The sequence below is a fragment of the Coregonus clupeaformis genome, chromosome 1, assembly GCF_020615455.1.
Source record: "Coregonus clupeaformis isolate EN_2021a chromosome 1, ASM2061545v1, whole genome shotgun sequence".
In the NCBI taxonomy this organism is placed as follows: Eukaryota; Metazoa; Chordata; class Actinopteri; order Salmoniformes; family Salmonidae; genus Coregonus; species Coregonus clupeaformis.
The window spans coordinates 98677103-98691374 of NC_059192.1; the positions used below are offsets into that span (position 1 = coordinate 98677103).

The following is a 14272-nucleotide window of genomic DNA, read 5'->3' on the forward strand; positions in this document are numbered from 1 at the left end:
GCACCAAACAGAGGAAACAGTAAAACTTGTGTTAACATACAGATGGGTGTGTGTGTGTTTCTGATAGCGTTGGACATAGTAAGGGGGCGCCTGATGCAGAGAGCTGTGGTTACTGGTGGGAAGAAACATGCCTCTGTAATGGTATATCATACATACGGACTTTGTACAAATCAAAAACAAACAGAAAAATAAATGCAACTTAAAACGAAAGGAGATTCCCATGGCAAAATAATAATAATAATGTGAGAAAAGCGCTGGGCAACGATTGTTCTTTCAGCTGATTGATCTTTCACAGTTTACCAGTCATTAAAAAGCTATTAAGAGATAGAGGGAATGAATTGTACAGCAGCACCGGAGATATTGAGATGAGAGATGAGGTTAGACAGAAGAGTAGTATGGAGGGTTGTCACACTGTAACACGGAGCGAAAATGGACAAAAACAGAGTATTAGCTTCACGCCAACGCTAGGAGTTATTTAAATGAAAAGACTAATGTGTAATTTCCATTTACTGTGGGTATATACAAAATTATTCACAATTTTTGTATTTAGAATTACAGCATCATCATCAGACAGTAGTGTAAATATGCAAAATCAAAAGCAGAAAATAAATTCAGTGTATATAAATCATGTGTGAATCTGCCCATCCAGACAATTATATTAAATAAAAGAGACAAACACCATACTTTTAAGACAGGAGATATTTTTATCATAATTTTTCTAATAAAAGGGATATTAAAAGATTTTGTTTATGACAAAAACAAAACAAAAATACATCAACTTGCATAGCTCTGAAGTGTATAAAAGGGAAAACTAAAACAGACTTTGGGGAGGGGAGCGGAGAGAGGGATACAGGGTGCACATGTATAGTGAGTGGATAAAATATGTTAATATTGAGAAGTGAAGATTATGGTGTAGACATATGGGGACATAGGGGCAAGTGAGGTTGACCCACTCCACAGAGACAGGTAGTGTGAGATGAGACAGAGACAGGCTTGTTTTGGAGTGGTAAGGAGGAAGAGAGGGGTGTTATTGCAGGAGACCCCGGGATGAGAGAGGGGGAGTGGGGTGGTCAGAGAGCGAGCCCAGAGAGGTGATGGTGGTTGGCGGGGGAAAAGGGGGATTTGTGACGGAATCAGTGTTGATCTCAGCCAGTGCTTGGATGCGGGACGTCCTGGTAGAGCATCCCGAGAGATCTCTCTGCTTGTGGAACTTCAGACGAAAGGAACACACACACACACACACACACACACACACACACACACACACACACACACACACACACACACACGAACAGAACACACACACACACACACAAACACACACACACACACACACACAGAGAAGAAAAACAACAACACACACAAGAAGAAGACCATACACAACACACACACACACACACACACACACACACACACACACAAAACACACACACACACACACACACACACACACACACACACACACACACACAGACAGACAGAACTCCACACACACACATGCACAGAACACACATTGAGAAAAAATGTGGGTGAGAGAAAGATTAGGGCAGGATTTTGACCTATATAGTACTAAAAAACATATTGCAAAAACACCCCACCAGAGGAGAATGGTATAAGCCAGGATGGGTAACTCACATGAAACCCAACCTCGGCCCCTGCCTTGGGAGGTGAGAAGAGCGGAGCGTGGGACAGAGCTTACTCTTCCCTGGCCCCCTGTGCAGCTGGCATCCTGGATGCATGCCAGCTGCAGTTGGCCTGGCCGGCCCTGGGACCTCCGGCTGCCCAGGGGAGCCGCCCCCAGCCGGCTGCCTGAGGCCGGAGTAGCTCTGTGTAGGAGTGTAGACAGTTAGGGACTGGAGCACCGGGCCTAGTGGAGGTGGAAGGGAGCGAGCAAACATGATGTAAGATTATAGTCTCACTATATGGCTGGTTGATGATAACACAACACAATGCTATGTTGCAATTATTTGAAGGACATATATACACACACAAAAGTTGGACACACCAATATGTTTTATTAATTTTTTTTTTTTTTTAATTGTGAGAATAATAGTGAAGACATCAAAACTATGAAATAACACATATGGAATTATGTAGTAATCCAGTAAGGTTAAATAAATCAAAATATATTTTATATTTGAGATTCTTTCAAATAGCCACCCTTTGCCTTGATGACAGCTTCTGCACAATTTGGATTCTTCAACCAGCATCATGAGGTAGTCACATGGAATGCATTTAAATTAACAGGTGCTGCTTAAAAGTGTAATTTGTGGAATTTTTTTGATGTTTCATTATTATTCCTACAAAGTAGAAAATATAAAAATAAAGAAAGATGAGAGAGTGTAAAAATTGATGGTATGTATATATTATTTAACAGCAGAAATGTTGAATTACGAAACAATTTATAACCAAATCCAGGTTCAAAGAAAAGAGGAAATATAAGATAAATTTGTAGGGTTTTGAAAGGAATTGCAGGGTAGATAGATATCGAATAGAATGATGCATAATGGACAACTTCCTGGCCATTCACATGACAAATGAGAATGTCACATCTGTAGAGGAGCAAATAGGATGCAGCGAGTGAGGGCAGATGTTAAAAATTTGAAATATTCAAATGGGCTGATTGAGTTTGCCTGACGCAATGGAACCAATAGAATAGTATCAAAACCGCAAACCGCATGGATTGGATAAAAAAACGTAAAAATATTTAAGAGATTTAAATAATTTGAAATTGCAACTACTGTAGGTAAAAATTTCATGGTCAGCTAAAAGGAGGAGAAATGGAATACATGTTATCTAAATGGAGAGAACTAACATCCAGCACTTAGGGCCTTATTAGGACCTTTAGATGGAGAGACAGCATTGTAAACTTTGCTGAGAAATTAGCTGATTGCCTGATGGCTGAACCCTTATATGATAATCCTTATTGATCATATTGAAATAATATACACTTGAACATCACTGAAATATCCGAATAAAAACTGATAAGAAAATCTAAATAATTGCATTCCTCACATAGCCAGATACGCAGTGCTTTTTGTATTGAGTTTCTCATTGCATAATTCAAGTTATTAAACTATGGAAAAACAGCACACGATACACCTGCCCATCCCTACGACCACCCTCTCTCTGTGGTGGTGATCTCGATCTTTGTCCATGCCACTGAGCCACTCCTGCTGGCCGACATGGCGGCAGTGCTCGCCGCCGTCATGGGGTAGATGTCTTCCTGGTACGACTCCGACTACAGGGGGCGCAAATACACACACGTACACACAGTTGATGCCGAATTGTCATGTCTTCACTACATTGCATTAAGTGCATTTGGGATCAGTAGATTGTGACCATATAGACTATAGTATGAGCACTAGAACACTATATAGGTCATCTACTGAGACTAGAACACTATATAGAATCTACGGACAGAACACAATATAGTCACAATCTACGAGCACTAGAACACTATATAGTCACAATCTACTGAGCACTAGAACACAATATAGTCAATCTACTGAGCACTAGAACACTATATAGTCACATCTACAGAGCACTAGAACACAATCATAAGTCAATCTACTGAGCACTGAGAACACTAGTATAGTCACATCTACTGAGCACTAGAACACTATATAGTCATCCACTGAGCACTAGAACACTATATAGTCACAACGACTGAGCACTAGAACAGCAATATAAATACTACTGAGCACTAGAACACTATATAGTCAATCTACGAGCACTGAGAACACAATATAGTAAATCTACTGAGCACTAAAACACTATAAAGTCAATCTAGTGAGGACTAGAACACAATATAGTCAAATCTACTGAGCACTCAGAACACTATATAGTCAATCTACTGAGCACTAGAACGAAAAGTCAATCTACGAGCACTAGAACATTATATAGTCAGTCTACTGAGCAGTAGAACACAATAGTAATCACAATAGAGCACTAGAACACATATAGTAAATCTACTGAGCACTAGAACACTATATAGTCAATCTACTGAGCAGTAGATTGACTATATTGTGTTCTAATGCTCAGTAGATTGTGACTATATAGTGTTCTAGTGCTCAGTAGATTGACTATATAGTGTTCTAGTGCTCAGTAGATTGACTATATTGTGTTCTAGTGCTCAGTAGATTGTGACTATATAGTGTCTAGTGCTCAGTAGATTGACTTCTTAGTGTTCTAGTGCTCAGTAGATGTGACTATATTGTGTTTCTAGTGCTCAGTAGATTGACTATAATGCTGTTCTAGTGCTCAGTGGATTGACTATAATGTGTTCCAGTGCTCAGTAGATTGACTATATAGTGTTCTAGTGCTCGTGGGATGACTATAATGTGTTCTAGTGCTCAGTAGATTTACTGCAGTGTTCTAGTGCTCAGTAGATTGTTGACATAGTGTTCTAGTGCTCAGTAGACTTGCGACATCACGGTGTCCTAGTGCTCAGTAGATTGACATAATGTGTTCTAGTGCTCAGGTAGATTGACTATATTGTGTTCTAGTGCTCAGTAGATTGTGACTATATGTGTTCTAGTGCTCAGTAGATTGACCATATTGTGATTCTAGTGCTCAGTAGATTGACTTATATAGTAGTTCTAGTTTTCAGTAGATTGACTATATAGTGTTCTAGTGCTCAGTAGATTGACTATATAGTGTTCTAGTGCTCAGTACATTGTGACTATATTGTGTTCTAGTGCTCAGGTAGATTGACTATAATGTGTTCTAGTGCTCAGTAGATTGACTATAGATGTGTTCCAGTGCTCAGTAGATTGACTATATAGTGTTCCTAGTGCTCAGTAGATTGTGACCCTAAGTGTTCTGGTCCTCAGTAGATTGACTATATAGTGTTCTAGTGCTCAGTAGATTGACTATAATGTGTTCTAGTGCTCAGTAGATTGTGACTATATAGTGTTCTAGTGCTCAGTAGATTGTGACTATATTGTGTTCTCTAGTGCTCAGTAGATTGACTATAATGTGTTCTAGTGCTCAGTAGATTGACTATAATGTGTTCTAGTGCTCAGTAGATTGACTAAATAGTGTTCTAGTGCTCAGTAGATTGACTATAAAGTGTTTTAATGCTCAGTAGATTGTGACTATATTGTGTTCTAGTGCTCAGTAGATTGACTATATAGTGTTCTAGTGCTCAGTAGATTGACTATAATGTGTTCTAGTGCTCAGTAGATTGACTATAACGTGTTCTAGTGCTCAGTAGATTGACTCATAATGTGTTCTAGTGCTCAGTAGATTGACTATATAGTGTTCTAGTGCTCAGTACATTGTGACTATATTGTGTTCTAGTGCTCAGTAGATTGACTATAATGTGTTCTAGTGCTCAGTAGATTGACTATATAGTGTTCTAGTGCTCAGTACATTGTGACTATATTGTGTTCTAGTGCTCAGTAGATTGACTATAATGTGTTCTAGTGCTCGAGTAGATTGACTAAGTATAGTGTTCTAGTACTCAGTAGATTGACTAGTAATGTGTTCCAGCGCTCAGTAGATTGACTATATAGTGTTCTAGTGCTCCAGTAGATTGTGACCCTAAGTGTTCTGGTCCTCAGTAGATTGACTATATAGTGTTCTAGTGCTCGGTAGATTTACTTATATAGTGTTCTAGTGCTCAGTAGATTGTGACATATAGTGTTCTTGTGCTCAGTAGATTGTGATTTATATTGTGTTCTAGTGCCAGTAGATTGTGACTATATAGTGTTCTAGTGCTCAGTAGATCAGACTATATAGTGTTCTAGTGCTCCAGTAGATTGACTATATTGTGTTCGTAGTGCTCAGTAGATTGACTATATAGTGTTCTAGTGCTCAGTAGATTGTGACTATATTGTGTTCTAGTGCTCAGTAGATTGACTATATTGTGTTCTAGTGCTCAGTAGATTGACTATATAGTGTTCTAGTGCTCAGTAGATTGACTATATAGTGTTCTAGTGCTCAGTAGATTGTGACTATATTGTGTTCTAGTGCTCAGTAGATTGACTATATAGTGTTCTAGTGCTCAGTAGATTGACTATATTGCTGTTCTAGTGCTCAGTAGATTGACTATATATGTTCTAGTGCTCAGTAGATTGACTATAATGTGTTCTAGTGCTCAGTAGATTGACTATAATGTGTTCTAGTGCTAAGTAGATTGACTCCTGCCATATTAATTCTAGTGCTCAGTAGATTGACTATAATGTGTTCTAGTGCTCAGTAGATTGTGACTATATAGTGTTCTAGTGCTCAGTAGATTGCCTGACTATATTGTGAAGTTCTAGTGCTCAGTAGATTGACTATAATGTGTTCGAGTGCTCAGTCAGAGATTGACTATAATGTGTTCTAGTGCTCAGTAGATTGACTAAATAGTGTTCTAGTGCTCAGTAGATTGACTATATAGTGTTCTAATGCTCAGGTAGATTGACTATATAGTGTTCTAGTAGCCAGTAGATTTACTATATAGTGTTCTAGTGCCAGTAGATTGTGACCCTAAGTGTTCTGGTCCTCAGTAGATTGACTATATTGTGTTCTAGTGCTCAGTAGATTTACTAGTATAGTGTTCTAGTGCTCAGTAGACTGACTATATAGGTTCTAGGTGCTCAGTAGATTGTGACTATATTTGTGGTTCTAGTGCTCAGTAGATTGTGACTATATAGTGTTCTAGTGCTGTAGTAGATTGTGACTCATATAGTGTTTCTAGTGCTCAGTAGATTGACTATATTGTGTTCTAGTGCTCAGTAGATTGACTATATAGTGTTCTAGTGCTCAGTAGATTGTGACTATATTGTGTTCTAGTCCTCAGTAGATTGACTATATAGTGTTCTAGTGCTCAGTAGATTGACTATATTGTGTTCTAGTGCTCAGTAGATTGATATATAGTGTTCTAGTGCTCAGTAGATTGTGACTATAATGTGTTTCTAGTCCTCAGTAGATTGACTATATAGTGTTCTAGTGCTCAGTAGATTGACTATATATTGTGTTCTAGTGTCTAAGTAGGATTGACTATATAGTGTTCTAGTGCTCAGTGAGATTGACTATAATGTGTTCTAGTGCTCAGTAGATTGTGACTATAGCTAGTGTTCTAGTGCTCAGTAGATTGTGACTATATTGTGTTCTAGTGCTCAGTAGATTGACTATAATGTGTTCTAATTAGATTGACTATATAGTGTTCTAGTGCTCAGTAGATTTACTATATAGTGTTCTAGTGCTCAGTAGATTGTGACCCAAATTGTTCTGGTCCTCAGTAGATTGACTATATTGTGTTCTAGTGCTCAGTAGTATTAACTATATAGTGTTCTAGTGCTCAGTAGATTGACTATATAGTGTTCTAGTGCTCAGTAGATTGTGACTATATTGTGTTCTAGTGCTCAGTAGATTGACTATATTGTGTTCTAGTGCTCAGTAGATTGACTATATAGTGTTCTAGTGCTCAGTAGATTGACTATAATGTGTTCTAGTGCTCAGTAGATTGACTAATATAGTGTTCTAGTGCTCAGTAGATTGTGACCCTAAGTGTTCTGGTCCTCAGTAGATTGACTATATTGTGTTCTAGGTGCTCAGTAAATTTACTATATACAGCTGGGAGAAAAACTATTTAGTCAGCCACCAATTGTGCAAGTTCTTCCACTTAAAAAGATGAGAGAGGCCTGTAATTTTCATCATAGGTACACGTCAACTACTGACAGACAAATTGAGAATTTTCTCCAGAAAATCACATTGTAGGATTTTTTAATGAATTTATTTGCAAAATTATGTGGAAAATAAGTATTTGGTCACCTACAAACAAGCAAGATTTCTGGCTCCCACAGACCTGTAACTTCTTCTTTAAGAGGCTCCTCTGTCCTCCACTGGTTACCCGTATTAATGGCACCTGTTTGAACTTGTTATCAGTATAAAAGACACCTGTCCACAACCTCAAACAGTCACACTCCAAACGCCACTATGGCCAAGACCAAAGAGCTGTCAAAGGACACCAGAAACAAAATTGTAGACCTGCACCAGGCTGGAAGACTGAATCTGCAATAGGTAAGCAGCTTGGTTTGAAGAAATCAACTGTAGGAGCAATTATTAGGAAATGGAAGACATACAAGACCACTGATCATCTCTCCCTCGATCTGGGGCTCCACGCAAGATCTCACCCTGTGGGGTCAAAATGATCACAAGAACGGTGAGCAAAAATCCCAGAACCACACGGGGGAACCTAGTGAATGACCTGCAGAGAGCTGGGACCAAAGTAACAAAGCCTACCATCAGTAACACACTACGCCAGCATGGGACTCAAATCCCTGCAGTGCCAGACGTGTCCCCTGCTTAAGTCACAGGCCCGTCTGAAGTTTGCTAGAGTGCATTTGGATGATCCAGAAGAGGATTGGGAGAATGTCATATGGTCAGATGAAACCAAAATATAACTTTTTGGTAAAAACTCAACTCATCGTGTTTGGAGGACAAGAATGCTGAGTTGCATCCAAATACCTACTGTGAAGCATGGGGGTGGAAACATCATGCTTTGGGGCTGTTTTTCTGCAAAGGGACCAGGACGACTGATCCGTGCTAAAGGGAAAGAATGAATGGGGCCATGTATCGGAGATTTTGAGTGAAAACCTCCCTTCCATCAGCAAGGGCATTGAAGATGAAACGTGGCTGGGTCTTTCAGCATGACAATGATCCCAAACACACCGCCCGGGCAAGAAGGAGTTGGAGCGTAAGAAGCATTTCCAAGATCCTGGAGTGGCCTGGCCAGTCTCCAGATCTCAACCCATAGAAAATCTTTGGAGGGAGTTGAAAGTCTGTGTTGCCCAGCGACAGCCCCAAAACATCACTGCTCTAGAGGAGATCTGCATGGAGGAATGGGGCCAAAAATACCAGCAACAGTGTGTGAAAACCTTGTGAAGACTTACAGAAAACGTTTGACCAGTGTCATTGCCAACAAAGGGTATATAACAAAGTATTGAGAAACTTTTGTTATTGACCAACTACTTATTTTCCACCAAAAATCCTCAATTTTGTCTGTCATAGTTGACGTGTACCTATGATGAAAATTACAGGCCTCTCTCATCTTTTTAAGTGGGAGAACTTGCACAATTGGTGGCTGACTAAATACTTTTTTTCCCCACTGTAGTGTTCTAGTGCTCAGTAGATTGTTGACTATATTGTGTTCTAGTGCTCAGTAGATTGACTATATAGTGTTCTAGTGCTCAGTAGATTGACTATAATGTGTTCTAGTGCTCAGTAGATTGACTATAATGTGTTCTAGTGCTCAGTAGATTGACTATAATGTGTTCTAGTGCTCAGTAGATTGACTATATAGTGTTCTAGTGCTCAGTACATTGTGACTATATTGTGTTCTAGTGCTCAGTAGATTGACTATAATGTGTTCTAGGTGCTCAGTAGATTGACTATATAGTGTTCTAGTGCTCAGTACATTGTGACTATATTGTGTTCTAGTGCTCAGTAGATTGACTATAATGTGTTCTAGTGCTCAGTAGATTGACTATATAGTGTTCTAGTACTCAGTAGATTTGACTATAATGTGTTCCAGCGCTCAGTAGATTGACTATATAGTGTTCTAGTGCTCAGTAGATTGTGACCCTAAGTGTTCTGGTCCTCAGTAGATTGACTATATAGGTTGTTCTAGGTGTTCAGTAGATTTACTATATAGTGTTCTAGTGCTCAGTAGATTGTGACTATATAGTGTTCTTGTCAGCTCAGTAGATTGTGATTATATTGTGTTCTAGTGCTCAGTAGATTGTGACTTATATAGTGTTCTAGGTGTCTGTAGATTGTGACTATATAGTGGTTCTAGTGCTCAGTAGATTGACTATATAGTGTTCTAGTGCTCAGTAGATTTACTATATAGTGTTCTAGTGCTCAGTAGATTGTGATTATATTGTGTTCTAGTGCTCAGTAGATTGACTATATAGTGTTCTAGTGCTCAGTAGATTGACTATATTGTGTTCTAGTGCTCAGTAGATTGACTATATAGTGTTCTAGTGCTAGTAGATTGTGACTACTATGTGTGTTCTAGTCCTCAGTAGATTGACTATATAGTGTTTCTAGTGCTCAGTAGATTGACTATATTGTGTTCTAGGTGCTCAGTAGATTGACTATATAGTGTTCTAGGTGCTCAGTAGATTGACTATAATGTGTTCTAGTGCTCAGTAGATTGTGACTATATAGTGTTCTAGTGCTCAGTAGATTGTGACTATATTGTGTTCTAGGTGCTCAGTAGATTGACTATAATGTGTTCTAGTGCTCAGTAGATTGACTATAATGTGTTCTAGTGCTCAGTAGATTGACTAAAGTAGTGTTCTAGTGCTCAGTAGATTGACTATAAAAAGTGTTCTAATGCTCAGTAGATTGTGACTATATTGTGTTTCTAGTGCTCAGTAGATTGACTATATAGTGTTCTAGTGCTCAGTAGATTGACTATAATGTGTTCTAGTGCTCGGTAGTAGATTGACTATAATGTGTTCTAGTGCTAAGTAGATTGACTATATTGTGTTCTAGTGTGCTCAGTAGATTGACTACAATGTGTTCTAGTGCTCAGTAGATTGTGACTATATAGTGTTCTAGTGCTCAGTAGATTGTGACTATATTGTGTTCTAGTGCTCAGTAGATTGACTATAATGTGTTCTAGTGCTCAGTAGATTGACTATAATGTGTTCTAGTGCTCAGTAGATTGACTAAATAGTGTTCTAGTGCTCAGTAGATTGGGACTATATAGTGTTCTAATGCTCAGTAGATTGACTATATAGTGTTCTAGTGCTCAGTAGATTTTACTATATAGTGTTCTAGTGCTCAGTAGATTGTGACCCTAAGTGTTCTGGTCCTCAGTAGATTGACTATATTGTGTTCTAGTGCTCAGTAGATTGACTATATAGTGTTCTAGTGCTCAGTAGATTGACTATATAGTGTTCTAGTGCTCAGTAGATTGTGACTATATTGTGTTCTAGTGCTCAGTAGATTGTGACTATATAGTGTTCTAGTGCTCAGTAGATTGTGACTATATAGTGTTCTAGTGCTCAGTAGATTGACTATATATTGTGTTCTAGTGCTCAGTACGATTGACTATATAGTGTTCTAGTGCTCAGTAGATTGTGACTATATTGTGTTCTAGTGCTCAGTAGATTGACTATATAGTGTTCTAGTGCTCAGTAGATTGACTATATTGTGTTCTAGTGCACAGTAGATTGACTATATAGTGTTCTAGTGCTCAGTAGATTGTGACTATAATGTGTTTCTAGTCCTCAGTAGATTGACTATATAGTGTTCTAGTGCTCAGTAGATTGACTATATTGTGTTCTAGTGCTCAGTAGATTGACTGTATAGTGTTCTAGGTGCTCAGTAGATTGACTATAATGTGTTCTAGTGCTCAGTAGATTGTGACTTATATAGTGTTCTAGTGCTCAGTAGATTGTGACTATATTGTGTTCTAGTGCTCAGTAGATTGACTATAATGTGTTCTAATGCTCAGTAGATTGACTATACTAGTGTTCTAGGTGCTCAGTAGATTTACTATATAGTGTTCTAGTGCTCAGTAGATTGTGACCCTAAGTGTTCTGGTCCTCAGTAGATTGACTATATTGTGTTCTAGTGCTCAGTAGATTAATCTATATAGTGTTCTAGTGCTCAGTAGATTGACTGTATAGTGTTCTAGTGCTCAGTAGATTGTGACTATATTGTGTTCTAGTGCTAGTAGATTGACTATATTGTGTTCTAGTGCTTCTCAGTAGATTGACTATATAGTGTTCTAGTGCTCAGTAGATCGACTATAATGTGTTCTAGTGCTCAGTAGATTGACTATATAGTGTTCTAGTGCTCAGTAGATTGTGACCCTAAGTGTTCTGGTCCTCAGTAGATTGACTATATTGTGTTCCTAGTGCTCAGTAAATTTACTATATACAGGTGGGAGAAAAAACTATTTAGTCAGCCACCAATTGTGCAAGTTCTTCCACTTAAAAGATGAGAGGCCTGTAATTTTCATCATAGGTACACGTCAACTATGACAGACAAATTGAGAATTTTCTTTCCAGAAAATCACATTGTAGGATTTTTAATGAATTTATTTGCAAATTATGGTGGAAAATAAGTATTTGGTCACCTACAAACAAGCAAGATTTCTGGCTCTCGCAGACCTGTAACTTCTTCTTTAAGAGGCTCCTCTGTCCTCCACTTTGTTACCTGTATTAATGGCACCTGTTTGAACTTGTTATCAGTTAAGAAGACACCTGTCCACAACCCTCAAATAGTCACACTCCAAAACGCCACTATGGCCAAGACCAAAGAGCTGTCAAAGGACACCAGAAACAAAATTGTAGACCTGCACCAGGCTGGGGAAGACTGAATCTGCAATAGGTAAGCAGCTTGGTTTGAAGAAATCAACTGTGGGAGCAATTATTAGGAAATGGAAGACATACAAGACCACTGATCATCTCCCTCGATCTGGGGCTCCACGCAAGATCTCACCCTGTGGGGTCAAAATGATCACAAGAACGGTGAGAGCAAAAATCCCAGAACCACACGGGGGGACCGAGTGAATGACCTGCAGAGAGCTGGGACCAAAGTAACAAAGCCTACCATCAGTAACACACTACGCCGCCAGGGACTCAAATCCTGCAGTGCCAGACGTGTCCCCCTGCTTAAGTCCAGGCCGCGTACTGGAAGTTTGCTAGAGGCATTTGGATGATCCAGAAGAGGATTGGGAGAATGTCTGATGGTCAGAGTGAAACCAAAATATAACTTTTTGGTAAAAACTCAACTCGTCGTGTTTGGAGGACAAAGAATGCTGAGTTGCATCCAAATACCTACTGTGAAGCATGGGGTGGAAACATCATGCTTTTGGGGCTGTTTTTCTGCAAAGGGACCAGGACGACTGATCCGTGTAAAGGAAAGAATGAATGGGGCCATGTACGTGAGATTTTTGAGTAGAAAACCTCCTTTCCATCAGCAAGGGCATTGAAGATGAAACGTGGTAAGGTCTTTCAGCATGACAATGATCCCAAACACACCGCCCGGGCAACGAAGGAGTGAGCCGTAAGAAGCATTTTCAAGATCCTGGAGTGGCCTAGCCCAGTCTCCAGATCTCAACCCCATAGAAAATCTTTGGAGGGAGTTGAAGTCAGCATGTGTTGCCCAGCGACAGCCCCAAAACATCCCACTGCTCTAGAGGAGATCTGCATGGAGGAATGGGGGCAACAAAATACCAGCAACAGTGTGTGTGCTTGAAAACCTTGTGAAGACTTACAGAAAACGTTTGACCATTGTCATTGCCAACAAAGGGTGATATAACAAAGTATTGAGAAACTTTTGTTATTGACCAACCACTTATTTTCCACCAAAATCCTCAATTTTGTCTGCTCATAGTTGACGTGTACCTATGATGAAGTACAGGCCCCTCTCTCATCTTTTTTTAAGTGGAGAACTTGCACAATTGGTGGCTGACGTTAAATACTTTTTTCCCCACTGTAGTGTTCTAGTGCTCAGTAGATTGCTGACCCTAAGTGAATTCTGGTCCTCAGTAGATTGACTATATTGGTGTTCTAGTGCTCAGTAGATTTACTATATAGTGTTCTAGTGCTCAGTAGATTGACTATATAGTGTTCTAGTGCTCAGTAGATTGTGACCCTAAGTGTTCTGGTCCTCTGTGTTGTGTATCAGGGGTTCTTCCCTCGTGAGAACGATCATTGGGAGAGGGCTCGATAAGGGCCTTGATCGTCACCAGTTTGTAGAACCTGAACACCTCACAGGAACTCACATCCAGGCCTCTCTTTGGCATGATACCTGAGGGTGGAGACACACACACACACACACACACATACACACACACACACACACACACACACACACACACACACACACACACACACACACACACACACACAAGGAGTTAGTAGCACTGCCTGTTTCCGACACCTTGACAACCGCCATTGCGCATATCGGCGCTTATTGATTCTAGTCTATCCTTACCAGACATGTTCATGACACGCAGGTTAAAATACCAAAACCAACTGTGAAGCAACTATATTAATTTGGGGAACATGGTCAAACACACATGAAACATGAATGTACATTTAGCTAGCTTGTTTTTGCTAACTAATTTTTTCCTGTGAGACAAACATTGGGTTGTTATTTTGACCTGGCAAATGCATATGGTCCTTTTTGTAGCTGGATGTTTGTAGAATTTGGACCCATTTTGAGTCATACAAAATCGTGTGTTTTCTACTCCAACAATTAATCCACAAATAAAAAGGGGAAACCTAGTTAGTTTTCTCTGATTAATTCCCCT

At 39.4% G+C, this 14272-nt stretch overlaps 1 pseudogene; it reads right to left on the reverse strand.

The window, feature by feature from the left end:
- Nucleotides 1–378: 378 nt before the first annotated feature.
- LOC121566552 overlaps nt 379–14272 on the reverse strand; it is a 28278-nt pseudogene continuing 14384 nt past the window's right edge.